The sequence below is a fragment of the Nerophis ophidion genome, linkage group LG09, assembly GCF_033978795.1.
Source record: "Nerophis ophidion isolate RoL-2023_Sa linkage group LG09, RoL_Noph_v1.0, whole genome shotgun sequence".
Classification (NCBI taxonomy): domain Eukaryota; kingdom Metazoa; phylum Chordata; class Actinopteri; order Syngnathiformes; family Syngnathidae; genus Nerophis; species Nerophis ophidion.
The window spans coordinates 20,793,258-20,805,612 of record NC_084619.1 but is presented as its reverse complement, the minus strand read 5'-3'; positions in this window follow the sequence as shown (position 1 = coordinate 20,805,612).

Below are 12,355 nucleotides of genomic sequence, written 5' to 3'. Positions count from 1 at the left end.
TGGGACGAAACCTGCGTTACCCCCTCTGCAATGTCCTGTTGTAGTTCCTCAGCTGTTACCGGGGGGTTTTTCACCACTGTATGCTTCAAATACCGGACAGCAGTTGCACACAGCATCCTCTTTCTACCACGCCCAGGTAGTATTTCCACTGTGCCTTTAGCTTTAAACTTGTGAATTATGCTCCCAACTGTCTCTCTTGGAATGTGTAATGTCTTTGCTATTTTCTTATATCCATATCCTTTCTTATGAAGAGAAATTACCTCCTCTCTTGACTTCTTTCACCACTCCCTGGACTTCACCATGTTGCAAATACACCATTGAGCATCTACAAGGAGCTGAGCGTCACAGTCTTTTTCAATCAGTTTAATTGTTGCTCGTTATGGTTCTAATCACATCTACAGGTGTTTTCAACACGTGATTAAAAAGACCTTATTCAAATTCTGTTCTTAAGAGATATGATCTTCAAGGGGTTGAATCATTTTGTCAATGAGATGTTAAGAGAAATGACACTGTTTGGTATGTTACAAAATATAATGTTGTAATTCAAGTTGCTTTTGGCTATTTAATGCATCTTTATTTGATATGACTATAAACAAAATACGGAATAAATGTCCAACTTGCTAAAACACCAAAATTGTGTGGGGGTTGAATAATTTTGATTACAACTGTAAGTACAATACGGTAGTGTTACAATCGAACTGTGTCGCAGTCGTGTCATAGTGACCTGTAAGTTTTGGATGATTGGCTAAAAACTACAGACGTTTTCAGCCAATGAAAATATTACCCCTTATCAGTACAAACAGGTAAATTTGGCAACTGTGATTACGTAGAGCAAACAGCTTTAGATAGCTTAAAGTAAGGTCCAAAGACCACGGGCGCTCTTGTTTTCTTCTGCGCTGATATTATACTGCCCTGAAACAAAGTTTGAGATATGCAAATGTTTCTAGGCCAGGTGTCTTGCATATGTTTCAGTAACCTTTGTATCAAAAATCTACAAAAAATATGCTGACATTTATTGAATAGCTAAAATTAAAACACCGGTCTAACGCTTTCTAGCACTTCCATCGTCATGAGAAGCAGTCCGCCACCACTGTGCCTTAATAGAAATGTTATTCTGCCCCTATTATAATTCAGTTTTGTCTAAAGCACAATGCTACATGTGTGTTAAGTGTAAGTGTAGGCTTTGGCCAGGTCAGTGTGTCCTGCCTTTTGCTTGCACACACACCCGTTTCTGAATGATTATCATGTTAACGCCAACAAGGCAAATGTTCACTCTCATTACACAATATTTGCATTCTTAAAGTATTGCTGGTTTTTATTTCACAGCAGACTGTAAAGCACATTTAATCCATTTGGCATGAGGGAAAACTTGCTGGTTTTGTATTTCCAGAGAATTGTGATCTCAAAGTCAATTCAAAACCATCATTTTAATAATAGACAAATGACAAAATTGAAACTTATTGCGACGTATTTGAATATACGTCAGCAATGTTGAAGCGGTATGTAAAGCAGCACCTGTACGGTTAGAAAAGGTTTTATCCTGGTGACTATTTGACCCTGCAATGGATTAACTCCCTTTGTATTTGTTCCTGGTTCCTTATTTTCCTATGGAATTAGAATAACAGTGTATATGTGATTGTAATCATGTTCAGACATGTTTATTTACTTAAATGTGTTAACAGACAGATCTCAAACAAAAAATAATATATTTCTTAAGTCACTGGTGTGAAACTCAAGGCTTGAGGGCCAGATCGGTCCTATCACATCATTTTATAAAGCCTGGAAACAATAGGCCTCAATAAAGTACTTTATCTTTTCCATTTTTACAGAAAGATATACATGTACTTCATGCGATTGCATATCTTTTAAACTTTAAGACTGTCCAATAATGCAACAAATATACTATTATACATTACAAACATTATTTATTGTTGAAATAAAATAAATACTTAAATATCTGCTTGACCTATTATTTCAATGCAAGTTATCCATCAAATTGTCCACTGTAAAAATGATCATAGGTTGTATGGTAAAAAAAAAAAACTGGCAGCTAAGTTGCCAGAATTTTACTATGAAGAAAAAATGGTAGAACCTTTCTTTTCATTTGCAGTAATACACTGAAAACAACTGTAGATTTCACAGTAAAACATTGACAGATTTTTTTTTATCCTAAATACTGTGCTACTGGTTTTCCATTTTCAGAAATATGCTGTAAAAGAAAAAATACTGGCGACTGTGTTGCCAGTTTTTATTGCAAAATATAGATTTTTTTTTTTTACAGTGTACATGAAAAATATGATAATCAAATGCATAGGCAATCATGTAATATCATGAACAAAATCCATATTGTAATCATACATAGTTGCTCAATGAAAACGTGTTTGACAAACCTGTCTTAAGTGAAGGCTAACCAGGACACATTAACTTTACGTCTACTAAACGAAGGCATGCAGGCCTTTCATCAATAGTATGCTTTTGTACACACTACTTGACCACAACTGAGATGTTTCCAAAACTTCTGGCTCATTTAATGCATACTTCCAGTTTAGGAAGTATGACTTGTGTACTTTGAGTGGTTTTCTTCAGTGTATATTGCTATTTAAAGTACATTTTCAAAACTGTAATTGTATCATTTTTATTAGTGCCGTCAAATGACTGAAAAAATATACACACTTTTGAGTTTGGATTAATAACTAACAAACACAGTTGCCCCAAAACCGTTTAACACATCTGAAGTACTTTTGTTGACAAGGTTGCTGTGGGTATATTTTGCAAGTATTATTTGTTGTTTACTTCCAAAGACATGCACCTGGGGATAGGTTGATTGGCAACACTAAATTGGCCCTAGTGTGTGAATGTGAGTGTAAATGTTGTCTGTCTATCTGTGTTGGCCCTGCGATGAGGTGGTGACTTGTCCAGGGTGTACCCTGCCTTCCACCCGATTGTAGCTGAGATAGGCGCCAGCGCCCCCCGCGACCCCGAAAGGGAATAAGCGGTAGGAAATGGATGGATGGTTGGATTATTTGTTGTTTAGTGCTTCTTGTTATTGTACTAGTAGATTTGTTGCTGGTGGCTGACTCAAAAGTGTGGCTTGCTTTAAATGGTATTGTTAACTTGTTGTGCTGGAACAAGAATTAATCACTGCATTATATCCAAAATGTTGTTATATCTAAAGTCCCTTCCAGGTGTATTGTGAAGCAAAATTTGCCACGAGTTGGAATCTCCTCACTCATCATAGCACTTTAAAAGTAATAGAATATACTTTTTTCTTTTTTATGTAATTATTGATTCATTTTACTTTTAAAGCAATTTCCTAAATGTGAATCAGTCTATAGCAGACCGGGGCAAATTAAGGCTCGGGGGCCATATGCGGCCCGTTAAGCTTTTTAATCTGGCACGCTAGACATTCCAAAATAATTTTTTTAGATCTTTAAGATGGAAAGTGTAGCTGCCATTATTATTTACAGTGATGTTTTCTCACGACCGTAGGTCTTCAATCAATCAATCAATGTTTACTTATCTAGCCCTAAATCACTGGTGTCTCAAAGGGCTGCACAAACCACTACGACATCCTCGGTAGGCCCACATAAGGGCAAGGAAAACTCACACCCAGTGGGACGTCGGTGACAATGATGACTATGAGAACCTTGGAGAGGAGGAAAGCAATGGATGTCGAGCGGGTCTAACATGATACTGTGAAAGTTCAATCCATAATGGATCCAACACAGTCGCAAGAGTCCAGTCCAAAGCGGATCCAACACAGCAGCGAGAGTCCCATGCACAGCGGAGCCAGCAGGAAAACATCCCAAGCGGAGGCGGATCAGCAGCGCAGAGATGTCCCCAGCCGATACACAGGCGAGCAGTACATGGCCACCGGATCGGACCGGACCCCCTCCACAAGGGAGAGTGGGACATAGGAGAAAAAGAAAAGAAACGGCAGATCAACTGGTCTAAAAAGGGAGTCTATTTAAAGGCTAGAGTATACAAATGAGTTTTAAGGTGAGACTTAAATGCTTCTACTGAGGTGGCATCTCGAACTTTTACCGGGACTATACTAAGTATTTCAATGGTTGGAATCTGCGCTTATACCAGTTACTATGGTAATCTAATTAGTTACTATGGTAATCTACGTCACAGCAGCTCAGACAAGGCACCTAGCAGTGTGGGTGGCAAGCGTGATGCAGAAGGAGCTTTTCACGACTAAGTTCTAAAGCTTAATGATATATCAGATGTATCAGAATGTAGGTGGGTTCATATTTCACTGTTTGTTGCATTTTTGTTGTTCTCTTGATTGCAAAATATGTCGATCGAAATGGGGTGTGACATTCATATGTTGTCAATGTTCAGTATTTTACCGTTCATAGAAAATTTTAAAATTCCATTTAGTTTTTTAACGTTTTTAGCATTCAATCAGACATTATTGTGAAGTTTTGTATTAGTGTCCCTAAAATAGATATACCGGCCCCCAGACACATTTTTTTCTCTAAATGTGGCCCCCCCGAGTCAAAATAATTGCCCTGGTCTATAGTAATGAACCTGACCTTCGTCTGTGGTTTGTTGTTAATGTACTTGTTATTCCAATGGATGTATTCACTTACCCTTTCTTGGGGATTTAGGCAGAAATTAAACTTTGGCCGAAACCTGACTTATTTACTTATCATAAATACTGTATTTTCATTAATATGTGCTGTCCCTATTTGAGAGAAAGAGAGAAATACTTATAGGCCCATGTGATCCCCTGCCACCTTTCAGGTAGATAAGAAGCATATGCGCCCTAAATAGTTTAATTGTGTTCATGATTAGTGCTATATTTTTTGTGATTAATCACGAGTTAACTTTTCGAATTTGACAGCTCAAATCATTACCTAAGTATTTAAAGGAATATGCTATCAATGACAAAGGTATTCATGAATAAGTGATTGTTTTATCCCAGACATATTAGAATTTACAATGCAAGTAAAATATTTTCTCTCCAAGCATATCTGTAAATTGCGGGATTAATCTGCCTGTATGCATGATTAGTGTGATATCCTTTGTGTATAATCACAAGTTAAATTGTTAAATTTGACAACCCTTATTACTACTTAAATATGTTAGTTATTTTCTATAAATTATACAGGTTTTAATGATGTTTTAATTTTTTTTTCAGACATGTTTGAACATTACAATGCAAGTAAAATATTTTGTATACATTCTCTTCTAGCACACCCAAAAAGAAATGGTGGGAAGAATAAGAGTTTCCAATTTTAAAGCAAAGCCGCTGTTCCTCCACATCAAGAGGAGCCAGATGAGGTGGTTCGGGCATCTGGTCTGGGAAGGTGTTTAAGGCATGTCGGACCGGTAGGAGACTACGGTGAATATCCAGGACAGGTGGGGAGACTATGCCCAGCTGGTCTGGGAATACCTCGGGATTCCCCGGGAAGAGCTTGATTAAGTCTAGTTGAGTTTGAGTTTATTTCGAACATGCAAGCGTACAACATGATACAATTTCCAGTTAGGCAGAGCTTATTTAATCCTACCACTTTCTTTTGCATAACAGTTGCTAAAACTTTTTTTCACTTCCTATTTAATTTATTCACAATATACTCCATAAATAATCACGAGGGGCGGTATAGCTCGGTTGGTAGAGAGGCCGTGCCAGCAACTTGAGGGTTGCAGATTCGATCCCCGCTTCTGCCATCCTAGTCACTGCCGTTGTGTCCTTGGGCAAAACACGTTACCCACCTGCCCCCAGTGCCACCCACACTGGTTTAAATGTAAAACTTAGATATTGGGTTTCACTTTGTAAAGCGCTTTGAGTCACTAGAGAAAAAACGCTATATAAATATAATTCACTTCATTTCACTTCACGAAAAAAAAAATAATAATTGGTGAAGTAAGTTATATTTCATTTGATGAGATGAGTACGATTATTTTGAGAATGAATGAACGGATGGATGAAATAAATTCAGAATGTTTATCATGGTTCTTCTTCTTTGTACTTTGTAAACACTTTGAGTTTGAAGAGGTTCTTGAAGTGGATCATATTAGTACATTGTTTGATTGCTTTGTTTATTCCATAATTTTATTCCACATACTGATATACTGAAGGTTTTAAGTGTTATACAGGGACGGTGTGGCAAAGTTGGTAGAGTGGCTGTGCCAGCAATCTGAGGGTTACTGGTTCAATCCCCACCTTCTACCATCCTAGTCACGTCCGTTGTGTCTTTGAGCAAGACACTTCACCCTTGCTCCTGATGGGTCCTGGTGACCGCCTTGCATGGCAGCTCCCGCCGTCAGTATGTGAATGGGCGAATGTGGAAACTACTGTCAAAGCGCTTTGGCCTCTTTAAAAAGGGGTAGAAAAGCGCAATACAAGTACAACCCATTTACCATTTGTACGTGCATACAAATGTTTTGAATTACATTTTTCTCTAAGATTATATTTGACCCCGAAAGGGAATAAGCGGTAGAAAATGGATGGATGGATGGATTATATTTCTCCTCTTTTTTTTGAGAAGAATTGTTGTACATTCTTGGGTAGCAGATTATAGTTTGCTTTGTGTATGATTTTAGCTGTTTGCAAATTCACTATGTCGTGGAATTTCAGTATCTTTGATTCAATAAATAAAGGATTTGTATGTTCTCTATAGAGCTTCACGGTGTTAGACGGGTTAGTGTGTCTGCCTCACAATACGAAGGTCCTGCAGTCCTGGGTTCAATCCCTGGCTCGGGATCTTTCTGTGTGGAGTTTGCATGTTCTCCCCGTGAATGTGTGGGTTCCCTCCGGGTACTCCGGCTTCCTCCCACTTCCAAAAACATGCACCTGGGGATAGGTTGATTAGCAACACTAAATTGGCCCTAGTGTGTAAATGTGAGTGTGAATGTTGTCTGTCTATCTGTGTTGGCCCTGCGATGAGGTGGCGACTTGTCCAGGGTGTATCCCGTCTTCCGCCCGATTGTAGCTGAGATAGGCGCCAGCGCCCCCCGCATCCCCAAATGGGAATAAGCGGTAGAAAATGGATGGATGGATGGATGGATGTTCTCTATATCCAACACTATTTATTGTTCTAACTGATCTTTTTTTGTAACACCGTTAGTGAATGAAGTGTACTTTTGTAATTATTTCCCCATATTTCTGCACAATAACTCAGATATGATAACACAAGCGAGCAGTAGAGTAGCTGGGGAGAGTGAAGTCTGGGCTTCTCTGCTTGGGCTGCTGCCCCCGCGACCCAACCTCAGATAAGCGAAAGAAGACGGATAGATGGATGGAGGTTTTGATTCATTCAAGCAGTGTTTCTTAACCACAGCCCCCAAGAGAAACACCCAAAAAATGTTTTTTTTCTCAGCTGTGGTCCTATGGGCGGCAGCCCTCATGGTACTTACTTGTAATACACTTTTCCACCACTTGTGGCAGTAATGACAATCTCAAACCACGGCGATGTCTCACACAAACAGTGGTCTGCAACTTAAGTTATGGAGAAGTTTCTTCAGCACAAAATACAGTGGTGAAGCTGTATTTTCATTTGCCTTTTAATTGTATTTATAGTTTAGTTGAGAAATGTGTTAATTATTTAATTAGGCTATCTTTGCGCAACACATTTGTATGTATTTTTCGTCAGTTATTTATGAGTTCCTTCTTATGCAGTATATTTAGTTGGTGCTTTTTTTTGTCTAAATCAGCCTGACTTAAGATGAAGGTTTATGTGTTGAATAAATATTAATCTTTGTGATTAACACATTCTTTAATATCATTTGACAAGGTTGTAAACTATTTATTCATCCATTCATTTTCTACCGCTTATTCCCTTCGGGGTCGCGGGGGGCACTGGAGCCTATCTCAGCTACAATCAAGTGGAAGGCGGCGTACACCCTGGACAAGTCGCCACCTCATCGCAGGGCCAACACAGATAGACAGACAACATTCACACTCACTTTCACACACTAGGGCAAATTTAGTGTGGCCAATCAACCTATCCCCAGGTGCATGTCTTTGGAAGTGGGAGGAAGCCGGAGTACCCGGAGGGAACCCACACAAAGATCCCGACCCTGGTATTGAACTCAGGACCTTCGTATTGTGGGGCAAACGCACTAACCCTTCCCCACCATGCTGCCGGTCGTGAACTCCTTTTATTCTGATTATTTATGGCATATATTGTGAATAAATTAAGAACAGGAAGTGAACAAAAGTTTTACCAACTGTTATGTAAAGGAAAAGGGGTTGGATTAAATAAGCTCTGCTTCTTTCTACTCCTTTTCGAACTTGTTGGAAAGAGAATCTGGAAATTGTGATATATCGTGTTGTATGCTTGCATGTTCGAAATATACTCAAACTCAACTCAACTTCATCAAGCTCTTCCCGGGGAATCCCGAGGTACTCCCAGACCAGCTGGGCATAGTCTCCCCACCTGTCCTGGGTATTCACCGTAGTCTCTTACCGGTCCGACATGCCCTAAACACCTTCCCAGACCAGACCACCTCATCTGGCTCCTCTTGATGTGGAGGAACAGCGGCTTTGCTTTAAAATCGGAAACTCTTATTTTTCCCACCATTCCTTTTTGGGTGTGCTTAGAAGAGTATGTTTACAAAATATTTTACTTGCATTGTAGTATTCTAACATGTCTGAAAAAAAAAAAACATTCATTAAAACCTTTACAATTTATAGCATATAACTAACATATTTAAGTAGTAATTAGGGTTGTCAAATTTAACGGGTTACCTCGTGATTATACACAAAGGATATCGCACTAATCAGATTAATCCCGCAATTTACAGATATGCGTGGAGAGAAAATATTTTACTTGCTTTGTAAATTCTAATTCTTATTCATGAATACCTTTGCAATTGATAGCATATTCCTTTAAATATTTAGGTAATGATGTGAGCTGTCAAATTTGAAAACCTAACACGTGATTAATCACAAAACATATGGCACTAATCATGAACATAATTAAACTATTTAGGGCGCATATTTTTCTAAAGGTGGCAGGGGATCACATGGGCCTATGTATTTCTCTCTTTCTCTCAAACAGGGACAACAGTCACAACACCATCAATCCGTCTCCATCTTCTTCCGCTTATCCGAGGTCGGGTCGCGGGGGCAACAGCCTAAGCAGGGAAACCCAGACTTCCCTTTCCCCAGCCACTTCGTCTAGCTCTTCCCGGGGGATCCCGAGGCGTTCCCAGGCCAGCCGGGAGACATAGTCTTCCCAACGTGTCCTGGGTCTTCCCCGTGGCCTCCTACCGGTTGGACGTGCCCTAAACACCTTCCTCGGGAAGCGTTCGGGTGGCATCCTGACCAGATACCCAAACCACCTCATCTGGCTCCTCTCGATGTGAAGGAGCAGCGGCTTTACTTTGAGTCCCTCCCGGATGGCAGAGCTTCTCACCCTATCTCTAAGGGAGAGCCCCGCCACACGGCGGAGGAAACTCATTTCGGCCGCTTGTACCCGTGATCTTATCCTTTCGGTCATGACCCAACGCTCATGACCATAGGTGAGGATGGGAACGTAGATCGACCGGTAAATAGAGAGCTTTGCCTTCCGGCTCAGCTCCTTCTTCACCACAACGGATCAATACAACGTCCGCATTACTGAAGACGCCGCACCGATCCGCCTGTCGATCTCACGATCCACTCTTCCCTCACTCGTGAACAAGACTCCTAGGTACTTGAACTCCTCCACTTGGGGCAGGGTCTCCTCCCCAACCCGGAGATGGCATTCCACCTTTTTCCGGGCGAGAACCATGGACTCGGACTTGGAGGTGCTGATTCCCATTCCGGTCGCTTCACACTCGGCTGCAAACCGATTCAGTGAGAGCTGAAGATCCCGGTCAGATGAAGCCATCAGGACCACATCATCTGCAAAAAGAAGAGACCTAATCCTGCGGTCACCAAAACGAACCCCTCAACGCCTCGACTGCGCCTAGAAATTCTGTCCATAAAAGTTATGAACAGAATCGGTGACAAAGGACAGCCTTGGCGGAGTCCACAACACATATTAATGAAAGTACAGTATTTATGATAAGCTTGTCCCTTTCGGGTTTACGCGGGGTGCTGAAGCCTATCTCAGCTGCATTAGGGCAGAATGCGGTGTACACCCTGGACAAGTCGCCACCTCATCACAGGGCCAACACAGATACACAACATTCACACTCACATTCACACACTAGGGGCCAATTAAGTGTTGCCAATCAACCTATCCCCAGGTTTTTGGAGGTGGGAATTATTGAATTTGATAAAAATCAAGAATAAGATTACTAATTGAGTGGTTTGATTGATTGATTGATACTTTTATTAGTAGATTGCACAGTTCAGTACATGTTATGTACAATTGACCACTAAATGGTAACACCCGAATAACTTTTTCAACTTGTTTAAGTCGGGGTCCACTTTAATCAATTCATGGTACTACACCTACCCAGTGGCCTAGTGGTTAGAGCAGGGGTCACCAACCTTTTTGAAACCAAGAGCTACTTCTTGGGTACTGATTAATGCGAAGGGCTACCAGTTTGATAAACCCATCCATCCATCCATTTTCTACCGCTTATTCCCTTTCGGGGTCGCGGGGGGCGCTGGCGCCTATCTCAGCTACAATCGGGCGGAAGGCAGGGTACACCCTGGACAAGTCGCCACCTCATCGCAGGGCCCACACAGATAGACAGACAACATTCACACTCACATTCACACACTAGGGCCAATTTGGTGTTGCCAATCAACCTATCCCCAGGTGCATGTCTTTGGAAGTGGGAGGAAGCCGGAGTACCCGGAGGGAACCCACGCATTCACGGGGAGAACATGCAAACTCCACACAGAAAGATCCCGAGCCTGGATTTGAACCCAGGACTGCAGGAACTTCGTATTGTGAGGCAGACGCTCTAACCCCTCTGCCACCGTAACACTTAAATAAATTGCCAGAAATAGCCAATTTGCTCAATTTACCTTTAATAAATGTATATATATATATATATATATATATATATATAGTAATTTTTCCTGATTAAGTTTAATTTTAGAATTTTGATGACATGTTTTAAATAGGTTAAAATCCAATCTGCACTTTGTTAGAATATATAACAAATTGGACCAAGCTATATTTCTAACAAAAACAAATCATTATTTCTTCTAGATTTTCCAGAACAAAAATTTGAATAGAAATTCAAAAGAATTTGAAAAAAGATTTAAATTTGATTCTAAAGATTTTCTGGATTTGCCAGAATTTTTTTTATTTTATTTAAATCATAATAAGTTTGAAGAAATATTTCACAAATTTTCTTCATCAAAAAAACAGAAGCTAAAATGAAGAATTAAATTAAAATATATTTATTATTCTTTATATTAAAAAAAAATACTTTAACATTGATTTAAATTGTCAGGAAAAAAGAGGAAGGAATTTAAAAGGTAAAAAGGTATATGTGTTTAAAAATCCTAAAATCATTTTTAAGGTTGTATTTTTTTCTCTCAAATTGTCTTTCTGGAAGTTATAAGAAGCAAAGTAAAAAAAAATAAACGAATGTATTTAAAAAAGTGAAGACTAAGTCTTTCAAATATTTTCTTGGATTTTCCAATTCTATTGTAGTTTTGTCTCTCTTAGAATTAAAAATGTTGAGCAAAGCGAGACCAGCTTGCTATTAAATAAATACAATTTAAAAAATAGGGGCAGCTCACTGGTAAGTGCTGCTATTTGAGCTATTTTTAGAACAGGCCAGCGGGCCACTTATCTGGTCCTTACGGGCTACCTGGTGCCCGTGGGCACCGCGTTGGTGACCCCTGGATTAGAGTGTCCGCCTTGAGATCGGTAGGTCGTGAGTTCAAATCCCGGCCGAGTCATACCAAAGACTCTAAAAATGGAACCCATTTCCTACCTGCTTGGCACTCAGCATTGAGGGTTGGAATTGGGGGTTAAATCACCATAAATGATTCCCGGGCGCGGCACCGCTGCTGCCCACTGCTCCCCTCACCTCCCAGGGGGTGATCAAGGGTGATGGGTCAAATGCAGAGAATAATTTTGCCACTTAAACTTTAACTTTAACTTTACTAATTGATCCTCTGTAGTGGAAAAGTTCGGCCCCAAGATCAAAAAAGTTATAACTTGTACCATATTTCCACATGCAATATTTTAGCACCCTCTCCGGCCCCCTCTTCATTAGCGGAGTATGTTGGCTATTGCTGACTATATAAACATTCTCTTTGTAAATTCTTAAAGAAAGATGCAGATTTACAGCGACTTGAGCAAATCCCTTTTCTTTTTAAACAACCAGCCTTTGTTTGACAGAACCGAACTGTAAGCCTATTCATAAGGCTCGTTCTGGAAAGGACTACAAGTACCAGCATCCTCATTTCCGGTATGAATGCCTCGCAGCCAATTGGAAGCCT